This window comes from Micromys minutus, assembly GCF_963924665.1.
Source record: "Micromys minutus genome assembly, chromosome: 14".
NCBI lineage: Eukaryota > Metazoa > Chordata > Mammalia > Rodentia > Muridae > Micromys > Micromys minutus.
This window is the reverse complement of record NC_137983.1, coordinates 38,299,377-38,313,989: the sequence shown is the minus strand read 5'-3', so window position 1 is coordinate 38,313,989 and position 14,613 is coordinate 38,299,377.

Below are 14,613 nucleotides of genomic sequence, written 5' to 3'. Positions count from 1 at the left end.
ATAGTGATGTGAACACTTGCTGTGATTAAGCAGACTGTTGGGGACCAGAGTGCAAACCATTCTGCATGGACTAAGGCGGGAGAAAGACAATAGGTTGGGATATGGGGGTGGAAACACTGTGGAAGCCAGGGACGGCACTGGATAGAGTAGGCACCCTGAATAATTAGCTCTTTTTTTTTTTTTTTTTTACTTTTATGTAAATAATTATTCTCTCCTGGGTCCTACATAGCCATAGGCAGCTACAACAGACCTACAACTATTCAAATCAACAAAGAATGCATATCCTAAATGTATCTGAGAGGGACAAAAGATCAAAGGAAGTTGTGTTGTAACCAGTACATGCAAGCTTCAGCAAAAAAGGTTTTTGTTTTGATCTCCCCTGCCCAAAAGACATTTTTCTTCTCTGAATACACTGAATTTAGGATTAGTTTTAAAAACAACCAGTGCTTGCATAATTAAACACTTAAGTGTCAGCTAACTAACACATAACCCCGGGGACTGTGAATCCAAATTTAATGTCACCTTCCTTGTTCCACAGTTTTGAAAGTAGATGATGCTGAAGTACCAGGTACTGTAGGTAGTGCCTGGTGCAGCTCAGGAAGACAAAAACCTCATAGTCCTGTGATCTGCACCCTAGCCATTGTTCGGAACAAGGCAGGATCTTGGAGTTTATGATCTTTGTTGCTTGATTACTTGTTTAATTTGGGGTCGTATGTGTTTAACTCCACAATAAATGGCTTAAGTTTTAAATAGAGCCACCATTTAAAAATGGGTAAATGAAGTGAGAAGTTCGGAGAGCCTCTAAGGCAGAATTTGAAATTCAGTGGTAGACTGGGATAATGGTAGGTGAATTTGAAAACGAGCCACATTGGGCCATGCACACCTTCAATCCTGACACCTGGGAGGCAGAGGCAGGTGGATCTCTGAATGTGAGGATAGCCAGAGTTATGGGGGAATGAGTTCTGGGGAAGGGTCACCTTTCTTCCTGATATTCTACTCAACCAGCACTTCCCATATTTCTACTAGAGTCTTTATTCCTCCGTGTTGTCATTGTCCCTTAGTTGTGTCTGTGCTCCATTGTATCACATCACCCATCTCACTGAGCATCGGACTTAACCCCTCCCTTGTCACTGGAAGCTCAGTCTTCAGTTGAAGCCTCGCACACAGGTTCAGAGGGGCAAATGTGATCCAGTTGGAGACAAAAGCCTTTGTTTTACAAATTCATGGGACATATTAAGCCATTTATTATCCCACTTAATAAGCATTCTAACTGATCCATTTCAAGAAAATAGAAAGCGTGCCCCATTTATTTCCCTTCTGATGAGAAGACATCAAATGTCACCTTTGTGCTTTGATCCATTCCTTATGTGACCACTCATCAAGAAACCATTATGTGCTCCGTAGAGGAATGGCTAGGAGGACATCAGCACCAGGAGATATACTGGAAGACATTTTTTTTTTTTTTTTTGATGGCTACTGAGTGTTGTTCTCAGTCATAACTCCCTACAAAGCACATTTTTGCTCTTTTTCTCCATTTTTTTTCATCTATGCCTATTCTCGAACATTACTAAGATACAATAGTATTGTAGAATTCTTCAGATAGGCTGCAGTTACCATGAATGAGGGCTCTGAGTTCTAAATGTTCAGCAAATAATTATTGAGTTTCAAGAGGGTACTGATATCAAAGATATCATTTGTGATGACTGGAACATTAAGGAAATGTAGCAAAAAAAAAAAAAGTCAATATAAGACCAGAAAAAAAATCTCTATTGGAACTCAAGTCCAAAATTCAGTAGTTATAGCATGCCAGGGGATCTTTTTCTTGCTACTTTAAACATTTAAATCTCTGCTGGGTTATTTTTGACTCACGTTTTATGTCAACAGAAAGCCAGAGATAGCTTTAAAACTCCTATGGTAGGTGGACTTATTCGAACAAGGCCCCAGTGTTTGTCTCCTAAACAAACAAACAAAATGGGGAGAGCAAGAAACTAAAGGATTGATTGTAAAAGGAGAAATAAAGGCCAAAGAACAGAGCAAGACATTGGTGGCCTTTAGCCGGCTGCTTTTGTTTAAGTCATGCCATTTCCTTTCTGAGATAGTGGGTACACATTCTGTGCATTGCTACCACTTTTTCATTGTGACCAGATGCCTGACAAGACATGACCACATGCCTCATGGTTTGGGGAGATGCGGTCCATCCTGATAGGGAAGATGTGGTGCTGTAAGGCTGCTTGGTCATGGGAGTGGGTGTCAACTGGCTACCTTAAGGCTGCAGTCCGGAAGCAGAGATGAGACAGGTCCACACTGTAAAAGCTCAGCACCTACCAGTTCAGCCATGTACCCAGTGAGTCCCCTGCCCCCACCTAAAGGTCCCAGAACCTGTACAGACAGCAGTACCAGCTGGGGAATAAGTGTCCAGCACATAAACCTGTAGCGGGGACCATTGGTCAGTATCCTCTGCTCCATCTTCCTGTGCTTGTTAACCATCATGGATGATTTTGGGGGTGAGTGTGGGGCAGTCTCCAAATACCTTGCTACTACCACCAACCTGTCATCTGAGGCCAGGTTGGAAGGTGTGGAGTTGAATACCATGTCCAAAACTGAGCATCTCTAGGTCCATAGCTGCCCTGTCTGGCACCAGCTCTGTAGTTCTCCTGGGAAGTAAAGGCTGGCTCAAATATGTGTGGTACCTGCCACCTTCCTCCTTTTATGGCAGAAAAAAAGAAATGCAGAGTGAAGCACTCGAATTATTCCGGGAAGGCTTTGCTACATCTACTTTATCACGTCATCTTTCCATCATCGCTATGATTTTAATGAATTTCAAAGCAAGCTGCAGATAATGATACACTTCTTGTTGTACCTTAAAGACAAAGGCGAGCAAGCCAGGCATGGTAAAGTACATTTGTAGAGCCAGCATTCTGAGAGGCTCATGCAGGAGGATCAGGATTGATTTCAAGGCCAGTCTGATCCACATCATGAAATCCTGGACCAAAACCTCAGAGGCTGAGAATCAGGATGAGCTCTAGGTGGCTCCATAGAATACCCAATGCCCTGCACCTGACCCCCTGGTACCACAAAAATAGCTCAATAACTTGCTGATTTGGAACATATCTCTGACTTAAAGGTGCTTTTAAAAGAACAACTCAAATATGAAATCATTTATTTTGTTGACAGTGCTAGGAATTGAAGCCAAGACTTTGCACATACTAAGCATATACTTTATTCATATTTTATATAAAAGACTCCCCTCATTTTATATTAAAAATTCAGTCAGGGTGTTAGAGAGTGTGTCACCAACTCAGTTAACTTTGAATCTTGTTAAATTATATGTTGTGTGTCAGGGAGGGAGAGATCATTAGGAGTTTGAGACAACCTCCCTTGCTGCACACATTAACATTTTTGCACAATTACCAATGGAGTATTCTCACTTTGGACTTGATCCACACCCTAAATTTAGCAAGCTGGAATTATCTTTTAAGCACCACTTTGAGCAAGCTTTTGAAAATAATGCCGACAAGAGGGGAAATATCTGCGTTTCCTCATGCTTAAAAGCCAATCCCTAACTTGACCATCCAGCCAAGGAGCAGAGTCTTTTTATATGCTGACAACGCAACAAAGGCAGAAACCCAGAAAACTTATTCCTGGTTCATAAGAGTCAAAAGAGATACACATTCAGATCGAAACACATGAGAAACAGGCTGACCCATCAGACGGTGGATTCCATACTTTGCAAGTTGGGAAGAGAGTTGAATAATGCTGTCTATGGGCCAGGGAGTTTTACTGATTCTTTAAAGTGATCTTACATGATAGCTAAAGCAACACCATGCTGGGGAGTCAAAGCCTACGCCATGCTGGGCGAGCATTGTACCCCTGAATTCCATCCTAACCCTAAAGCACACCTTAAAGTGGGGTTCAAAGACTTCTTGGATTTACATACATTGAAAGTTTAAGATCTACATACAAAAGACATGGGGCACACATGTGGAACAATTACAAGTACTTTCCTTAAAGTGTTACTTATGAAGAGAACCAGGGAGTGATCACACGGTTCCATCTTTTGCTCAGCTGTCACTGTGGAAGGAGAGATACCCAGTAATGGTGAAACCTTCTTGGTTTTATTTTTTAGTTTATCTATTTATTTCATGTATGTTAGTACACCGTCACTACCTTCAGAAAGACCAGAAGAGTGTATAAATGGATCCCCATTATAGATGGTTGTGAGCCACCCACCATGTGGTTGCTGGGAATTGAACTCAGGACCTCTGGAAGAGCAGTCAGTGCTCTTAAGCCCTGAGCCATTTCTCCAGCATGGTGAAACCTTCTTAAAGCCCTCTCCCCATTTCTTCCCAGCAAGGCTGAGTCTTTGAACTTAGGCACTAAGCACCATGACCCCTGGTGTACTACATGGGCCTGTCATCTCAGATGCACCTTTCCCACAGAAGGCCCTCTGCTGACCACCTGTAGGTGGGTGATGACTTTACTCCACCCACGAGTAGCTCAGCCCTCCCTCCCTGTCACTGAAGGCAAGGGGTTGTCAGAAACCCAAAACTACCTAGGGTGCATGGGCTCTTCTTGATTTCCTGGGATCTGAAGGCAGAAATGAGCTTTGTTTGCTTGTTAGAGACAGGATCACACTACATGTAGTCCACACTAACCTTGAATTGGTGGCCCTCCTGCCTCACTTGCAAACACAAGTTCTCAGTATTTTATTTATATTTTATTTCAATTGTACTGAAGTTAATTGGGTTATATAGTCCCTGGGTCTGCCTTATATCCATATGTGAATTTTCTTTAATTTATAACATTTTATTTTTAATAATAAAATTTTAAAATAAAAAGTATTTTATTATGGGTGTGGGGGGGGGGCTAGGAACTGAACTTGGGTCCTTCTAGAAGAACAGCAAGTTCTCTTAACTGCTGAGCCATCTCTCCAACCCGAGAGTTCCCAATCGTCTATAAACAAAGAGTTCACTGCCAAGAATCAGTGATGCTGTGTGGCTGTGTTTGAGGAAAATGCAGATACTCTTCTCTCCTCTTTATGAGATGCAGTGGAGTAAACAAAACGCAAACTGAAATCCAGAGCATGAGGTTAAAGCCAGCCTTTCCTTGAACGAACTGGGAGCTCCTGGTCTAACTCCTCATTTTTTTTCTCTCTCTACAAAGAATTTATTTTCAAGGGTGGATGTGTGAAACAGTCTTATGTGCCCCAAGTCCAGCCCTTAGCTCATCATGTATCCAGTGACGACCTTAAAAGTGTGTCCTCATGCCAGCTAGCTTCTCCATCTTTCTAAGTTCAATTTTCCCTTGTGGGGAGTCAGGGATGCCCAAGTGAGTGTGTAAGGAGAGAGTGAAGTCCCGAGCAGACCTGTAGAATCGAATCGGTGTGAGCAAGGCTCGCCTGGTCCCCGCTCTTCTAGACATGTGTCTGTCCTTCCTTGACTTCCTCCTCACCCCAGTCAGGTCAAGTCCTAAGCTGTGCTGGACATGTATTTCCTTATCTATAAATGGCGGTAATAGGAAATGCCCCAGAATGGGGCTAAGCATGTGCAAACACGTACATGAGAGTCTCAAAGCCCTATCGGTTATGAGCTATTTTTTTTTAATCTCAGGTCATATCGAGATATGAAGCCAACAAGGAGACTGAATAAGATAGATTAAAATGGACTGGGTAGTGGCACTGTGGGGAAAGTGCTTGTCACACACAAGTGAAGACCAGAATTTCAATCCCCAACACCCAAGTAAATGCCAGGGTGTATGTGTGTGATGTTCCACCCTGCTGGGTAATCCCAGTACTTAGGAGGGAAGTTAGGGAACTAGCAAAATTCATGAGCTCCAGGTACAAGTAAGAGACCCTGCCTCCATCTATAAAATGAGAGATTGACAAAGGCCCTGACGACAACCTCCGGCCTCCGCGTGCGTACACCCATTGACATACATTCACCCACACAGGAGGGGGAAAGGAAAGCATAAAGCATAGCTGGGTAGATACTCCCAGCAGTCAGGAGGCGGGGACAGGAGGATTGCTGCACCTTTGAGGCTAACTTGGTCTGTATAGTGAGTTCCAGGCCAGCCAGGACTATACAGCGAGACCCAGGCTGAAAAGACAAAGCAATCAAATAAACAAGATAGCTAAGTGAATGAAAGCAGCCGTTGTTTTCCTCACTGACCCTGGCTGTGTCAAAGGGCTCCAGTCAGGATTTTCCTGACTTCGGTGGACGTAGCTGGCATCCACTGAATATGCCGTTTGTAGGGAAGGCTGACATGGGTAAGCTTACTCTGTCAAAATTTTCAAATGCATTCGCCAGCTAGCACATATTAACTGTGTGCCTTCTAGACACAAATGTTGTTCTACTGACCAAGATCTTCATGATTCTTAACCCCATCCCACCCCCAAAGTACTTGGTCCTGAAAGACACGGGTATTAAACAAACACGCATATTCACATGTATATGACCACAGTCAGCTCTGCAGTGACTCTGCTAAACTGAGCTCGGGATGGCATAATGCCTTTCCAGGCAGGAGATGTTTCTAACAACAGAGGGAGGGATGAAAGAAGACAAGAGACCAGGCAGCAGAGCTATAAGAACTTGGAGGCCAAGCAGGGATTAGAGGGAAGGAGTACAAATTCCACGAATCTGCAGCAGAGCAAGACAGGGAGAAGGAAGGTACAATTCGAGACCCAAGGGTCATGGAAAAGGCCATGCAAGGCTGAGCGGCCATATTCAAGAGTTAGTTTCCGTTATGGCAATGAGACTAAACAGAGAGGTGGTACTGTCTGGATTTATAGCAGAAGTGAAATTGTGAACATGAGTGGGGGGAAAATCTATTTGAAAGCTATTGAAGTGGTTCAGGTGTGTGGGCTGGTCATGAGAGAGGGATGGCAGCAAATGGGAGAGGGGACTGAATTGTGCCTTAATGGCAGAAGCGTCATTCGGTATGAAGAAGTCCTGGACTCAGTCTATAGCACTGGAAGAAGAAAAGGAGAAGAGGGAGGAGAAGGAGTGGGGAAGGAGGAAGTGCAGGATGGAGTGGTGGAGGAAGAGGAGATGTAGAGATTTTAAGTTATATTATTTTAGAGGTAAAAATGAATAGAGTTTCATGATAGGTTGCATGTGTGAAGGGAAGGAATTAAACTCAGGTTGGTTTCTGACACATAGAAGGAGTATTTGGCAGGCATGGGAAGACTGGTAAAGGAAAGATTTCAGTGCAGAGATACTGAGTTCACTTCCGAGGTGTACAGAAGTACCAGTCGAACTTGGCTGCAAAGTGGGTGGAGGCTGGCGATTCGGATGGGCTAGAAGTCTGCAGTAGTCACTGACCATAGCTCTGAAAACCCAGAAGCATAGAGTCACTTCAGAGGGGAAGACTGGGTGGTGAGGGAAGAGAGCAAGGCCAAGTGGCAATGAACTGTCCCATCGGCACCATACGGAAGCGGAGGGCCATAAGAGCAGTCATGATGAAGGCGAGGAGAATGTTCTCACAAGCACAGGGGACAGTCTAAGGAGCAAGGTCAGAGGTCAAATGTTCTTTGCTGACTGAGTGGAAAAGCCCAAGCTGGCATTCATCAGACCCCAGATTGAATCTTCAGTAGTTTGGGGAAAACAGTCATAGCTCCATGGTAGAACACTTGCCTAGGATGTGATGAAGCCGTAAATTCAATCCAGAGGGGTTATAATCTTCAGGGTTCTCCAGAGAGCTGTGAAGTGCAGAGCAAGTCATAGGGGCTTTGCGGGGGACCCTAAGCTTCTACGGGTTCCCCAACTCCAAGACATATATCAAAATGGAGTCACTGATGCTAAAGTTGTACCTCACCCAGACAAAACCAAAATGTGTATTAATCTTCTGAAAGATTGGGATTGGAGAAATCAGGTAAAAAAAATTCCCGGCAGGTAAATCTAAACACACAAGATAATAAGTCTTGCCACCTTAATCCTTACACACAGGCTATAGTAATGTAACCTGGTGTCAACTAGAAGCAGTCTGTTCCGTTTCTGTTGTTCTTACCATACCTTACAAGAGTAACTTTGAAAAGACCAGTTGTGGGTGGTACATGCCTGCAGTTCCAGGACTTGGGAGGTAGAGACAGGAGGATCAAGAGTTCGAGGTTACCTTCCACACCATAGTAAGTTCAAAGTCAGTCTAGGATATGAGGCACCTTGTCTAAAGAGAAAGATTAATCTCATGATAAAGATTCATAAGCTTGGAAACCTAAATTACTTTGGAAGAGTTAAGGAGATAATTCAGTACCACAATGGTTGCCTATCATTAGCAAGGTCCTGATAATTTCTAGCACATCACATACATACACATAAACACATATCACACATACATACACATATATACACAAAATACACACATATACACAGACACATACATACACACATGCATATACAAGCACACACATGCGCACACACATGCACACATACACAGTGAAAATGTCAATATGGAAACATACATATATTTTACTTTATAAGAAGAGTGTATTTTCTAGACGTGTCCACAGACTGGCTAGTGAAGCCAAGGAAAGAAATCATAGAAACGGCATTCCAATATTCAGCTGTAGCTTTTAAATAACATTCCTCTTAGAAAGTACTAGGACTCTTTGGAGAAATAGCTGATGTAATCTCGCCGTTGCTGGAAATCCAGGAATCATTCCAAGATTACGTGGTAGGGATACAGTGGCCAAAATGAAAAGACTCCCATTGGCAATGGTCTGGGTAATCCGAGTGTAACTTTTGGGGAAAACCTGTGACAGCTACAGAGTTCCTTGAGACCAGCTGAGACTGACGGGGGAGTCCTGAGCAAATGCTGGGTGTTGGTTGAAGGCCACCGTTGCACTAGTATGTGCATTACTGTGGACATCGGTAAACAGAAGGGAAAGAATCAAGCGTTTTTCCTGCCTTCCCCATGCACACTGTATTCAGGGTGCTCAACTAACTAGCTGCAGAGGCAAAGTCCTACTTCAAGAGTAGTTAGTTCCCAGTAGAAGAACGCCAAAGAACAGAAAATTAGAGAATTGTCATTTCATAATCTTAATAAAATGATGGAATTAAGCAATGATCACTGGATGGTTCTGTTAAAGTCACCAGGGTAAAGAAAATAGGGAGATTGATAACAAATTGACCTTTCAGAAGCTACACCCTAACCCAGAGAAAGGGGACGTAGAGGAGTAAATTAAATGATACGAAATGAGAGAAATGGGTAGAGGACATAGGTCATTGGGTGCATGGGCGAGGCCTGGCATCCCCAGAGCTTACACAGATACGAACAAGCTGCTAAGTGCAGCTCTTGGACATTTTAGAGGACAAATGGTCCTGGTTATTTTCTTTGTGCTTGCTAACCTTGAGCTCTCTATCACTAAGGTATACCTCTCAAAATGGCATTTTAAAACTATTATTATGGTTGAAGGCACAGCTAAGTGAAAAAAAAAAATCACTCCACTAGCATGAAGATAAGGCTACAAAAATAAGACAAAATAATTCATTGTAAAGTTTTTTTTTTTAAAAAGCTTTATTTATTTATTTTATGTATGTGAGCGCACTGTACTGTAGCTGTCTTCAGACACACCAGAAGAGGGCATCAGATCTTATTGCAGATGGTTGTGAGCCACCATGTAGTGGCGAGGAACTGAACTCAGGACCTCTGGAAGTCAGTGCTCTTAACTACTGAGCTACCTCTCCAGCCCCCATTGTAAAGTTTTAAATATTTGTGACACATAACCCACTTTGAACTTTCTCTAATTAAAGAGAACCCTGGTCATAGGGAATGGGTGGTGGAAAACCAGCTGCGTACACCGTGGGAAAGTTTGTTCTGGTTTTTAAGATATTTTGTAGAGAAGATAAATAACGAAATTGCTGGGGGTGGGGGCACAGGGCACCAGGGAGATCATGTCCACGTACAATAAAGGAGATGGCTGGTCATCGGGAGGCGAAGAGAAGACAGCCCAAGTAGGCTACTCAATAGAAGCAGATGGCAGAAGCTGCGCCCTTGGAAGGACAAGCTTTGGGTAGATCAGGCCCTACCCTAAAAAAATGTTAACGCAGAAAACAAAATATGGCGCCCGGGGCTAAAAGGAATCCAGGAAAGCCTGCAGCCTCGAGGATGAGAGGTACATGGGAGTTGGAATGAGCTTGCTTCCATTGAAACGAAGAAAGCCGAGTTAGCCGGATTCCAACACGGAGGCTCCTTGCTTAGTTTGATGGACGACATTTCGTGTTAGCAGCATTCTTTCTCAGGTTCTGTTTCACCGATTCTAATGCGCTTCTTCTACACACTTGACAAACACAAACTACAGGGGGTTAGTGATAAAGGGATTTCGAGTAGAGCACAACTCTGGTTCTGTATCACCCCGAGGATGTAGCGGGCAGACACGACACACATAGTCACCCAGTAACAGCCGGGGATCATGACTCGGAGTTCTGTTTCTCGTTTTTGCTTTTCCACCGATGAAGAGGAAACCTGTGGGCTGCCGTGAGTGTGTGCAAAATGAAAACGTATTAAAGAGAATTCCAGAAAAAAAAAATGAAGCATTGAGGGAGAGTGAGACAGTAAGGGACAATCAGGGAAACTCCAAACAAAGGAAGAAGTCATGCCTTGCCTAGAATTCGTATGGAGTCACAGCAGTGAGGTCATGGCTATAAGGGTTTATTAGCTCTGGATGTCCTGGGTGGAGTCTAGGCATGACATCCTGGCCCAGCTAGAGAGATACTCATATAGTGCTTATGCACTGTCCGCCAAGGTAGGGGAGGAAGTCTCCTCCTGTTCCACTTTGACTCCAACCCTGTTAGTTATTGGCCTCGGCTCTCTGCTCATCACTTGCTGTATTGCCCCATGTTGCCAGTGCGTCAAGTGCTGTGAATTGTTTTAAGCTCTCTTTGTTCCTTATGGTGACCAAAAGGTGACTACGGTTATTCTTAGTTAACCATTTATTTATAGGATGCTCTGCAGTGGTTTTTTTTTTTTGTTTTTTGTTTTTGTTTGTTTGTTTGTTTGTTTGTTTGTTTTTGACAGCTGTCTTCACTTTGCTACAATCAACTGCATTAGAAGGCAGATGGTCTGAGTATGGTCTGTTGAGTGCCTTTAATCCCAGCTCTGGGAGGCAGAAGTCTATGAATCTCCGTGAGTTTGAGGATAGCCGGGTCTTTAAAGGGAGTTCTAGTACAACCATGGCTATCACATAGTGAAAGTCTGTCTCAAAAATGAACTAGGATTTCTACCTTGTACATCTACCTCAGTGGCTTCAAGTGGTCTTGTGGGCCAACCTTCACTAGCTCAAAGCTCTGTCCCTCTTACCTGCTTATCATTTTGGGGTATTAGCCCTCTTACCCACATCTTCCTTGGGGCTCCAGACCTTGCCACTTCAATTCTTAGCTTTCCTTTGAACTCTGACCTTTGTCCTGCAACATCTTACCTATTTAAATGCACCATAGAGACCGACAGAGGGCCACATGGATACAAGTTTACTTCCAATTTGCTATTTTTGCTATGGATTCCACCCCCACACATTATATACAGAGCATATCTCCTGACTACTAGTATGATCTTCAAAACTACTGAGCCCAAAGCAGATTTTACAATATTAATGGTTGTGATGGTTTGGATGAAACTGGCCCCCATAGACTCAGGGAGTGCCATTATTAAGTGTGGCCTTGTTGGAGTGTGTCACTGTGGGGATGGGCTTTGAGGTTTCAAATACTCAATCCGGTTTCAGGGTCACTCTCTCTTTCTCCCTCCTGCCCATCCAGACAAAAAACTTTCCGCTACCTCTCCAGAACTATGTCTGCCTCTGTACTACTGTGCTGCCCTCCATGATGTTGATGGGCTAAACCTCTGAACTGTAAGCCAGCCGTAATTAGACATTTTTCCCTTTTAAGAGTTGCTGTGGTCATGGTATCTCTTCACAGCAATAGAAACCCTAACTAAGAACATTAAAGAGTTTACAGTCCCATATGCAAAATGATACAGGGGTTGTTTTGTCCTGTTACCAGACCAGGTTCTTTTTTTCACCAGCAACACCACATAGCAGTCCATGAAACTAGTATGACCCATGGGCAGCCCCAAACAAGTAGACAGGAACCCCCAAACTCAAATACCCCTCCCTGGTGATAAGATTTAGGGGTACTTAAAGACAGATGGGGTGATCTGATGAGTAGAACAAGCTATGGTTAAGAATTTCTTCCAGAAAGGGACTGCTGCTTTTCCAGAGAACCCGAGTTCAATTCCCAGCAACGACATGGTGGCTCACAACCACCTATAATGGGATCTGATGCCCTCTTCTGATGTGCATCATATATGCACAGAGAACACTCACACATACATAAGTAAAAACTATTTTTAAAGGTGGGTTTATAGCCCAGAGATTAAGCGAGCAGAGGAAGGAGAATGGGATCTAATATGTACGGTTGACATAGAAGTGGGGACCTTTTGTCCCGAATTGGCCTCACTTGCAGTTTTCACTATTTGTCTAGTGCCATCTCTGATTTAAAAAGAAAAAAAAAAGGGAAAAAAAAAAAAAAAAAAAAGCTGGGGCCTGACAGAAAGCCTATGAATTCTGTTTCCCTGCCCAAGAAACTCATTACAAGGTGATGGGAAGGAGTGAAGAAAACACAGCCTCTGGATGCTTACACTGTATGCTCTTCACAGAATGCATGCTGGGAACCTGGTAGCATGAATTCTCTCAGGTTGAAGTTTTGGCACAAGCGAAGGCTGCCTGTTGTCAGCCTACGTAAATTTCCTCTGATTTCCTAAAAAAGCAATTGCCAATATCATAACTCGCATGTCAGCTGATGCCCACAGCAAAGCTAATGGATTATACTTTTGCACAAACAGTACAAAATCAGGAACCTAAAATTGGGGATAGTGACAAATAACTCAGAGCAAGTGAAGCCAGAGGATTTATCCTGCAGTCGTTGTTTTATGGTGTTTTGAAATCTGTTACAGACCAAGACAGAGACCTCAACAGCCAAAGCAGGAACAATTTTATTCTTCAGTCCCTGTCTTTGTTAGGGTTTTATTGCTGTGAACAGACACCATGACCAAGGCAAGTCTTATAAGGACAACATTTAATTGGGGCTGGCTTACAGGTTCAGAGGTTCCGTCCATTATCATCAAGGTGAGAACATGGCAGCATCCAGGCAGGCATGGTGCAGGAGGAGCTGAGTTCTACACCTTTATCCCAAGGAAGCCAGGATCAGACTGAGCATCCTCAGGCAGCTAGAAGGAGTGTCTCCAAGCCCAGCACCAGAGTGACACACTTCTTCCAACAAGGCCACACCTTCTAATAGTGCCACTCCCTAGGCCAAGCCTATGCAAACCATTACAGTCCTTAAGGGAGGTTGTTCTCAGTAAAACAAAGAAGCTGAATCGTTATTTTTTAGTTTCTTTCAGTTTTCATTTCCTTATGAAGATGTTCTCAGCTGAAATGAGTTCAGTGTTTGTTTTAGATTTTTATTTTTTGGAGATGGGTTTGATAAAGGAATGCAGTCTTGAATAAGCTTGGCCTTGAACTTCAGACCATCACTCACCAACATCTCATGAGCTAAAATAACCTTTCCCTCTTTTTAAGGATAGTCTCAAGTATTTGTCTTGGCAATACATGACTGAGAGCAAAACCTGCATGGCTCACAGTTTTGGCTATCTCCCAACAGGGACTCCAGGGACCCAGCCTTTGTGATGGCTCCTAGGATAATGTTTAATCTGTAAGCTACAGCGTTTGTCTCTTTTCCTGTTGAACTGATTCTACTGCCCAAGAAGACTGTGGCTGTGAGCGCCCATGTTGAAGTTTTTGTGTCAGTAAGAATTTAGTTCTCTTGGCTATACATCTACAAAGAGGGTTGTTGGATCCTGGACAAGTCTCTGTTGACCCTGTTTAATTCTCAGAGAAACTGTCGAACTGTTCTGCATCACCTCATGTGGCACTATATGGGCATTTCGTATTGTTTTCCCAAATCCTCGCCAAAATTCTTCAGTGTCCTTTCTTTCTGGCCATCCTAGTGAATGCGGCGGCTTCATATTTCATTCATTTATTCATTCTTTCTTTTGTTCTGAGTCTCATGTGGTCCAGACTAGCCTTGAACTTCTGATCCTGCACCATCCCCAGTCTCCTGTGCTGTTGGGGGTTCTAGTCCATTGCCTTGTGCATGCTGGGAAAACTGAGAGATTACTATTTAGCCCAGGCTGGCCTGAATCTTCCTGCCTTAGCCTCTCTCAAGTTAGTATTACTGCCATTACACCTGATTTATTTTCTCTTAAAAATAATTATGTGGGCTGGAGAGATGGTTCAATGGTTAAGATCACTGACTACTCTTCCACAGGTCTCGAGTTCAAATCCCAACAACCATCTGTAATGATACCTGATGCCCTCTTCTGGTGTGTCTGAAGACAGCTACAGTGTACTTATATGTAATAAATGAATAAATCTTTAAAGAAATAATTATGTGAGGGCTTCACATGATCCAAAAGTCAAAACTATGAAAGTACATATAGAGAGGTCTTGCTTCCAGCCCTTCATTCTGTATTTCCTGACACGTAATTTTTTATTCATTTGTTATTTACCCTTCATTTCTACTTTGTTAACACACAGAGAAATGCATACATCTTGCTCTCTATTTGCCC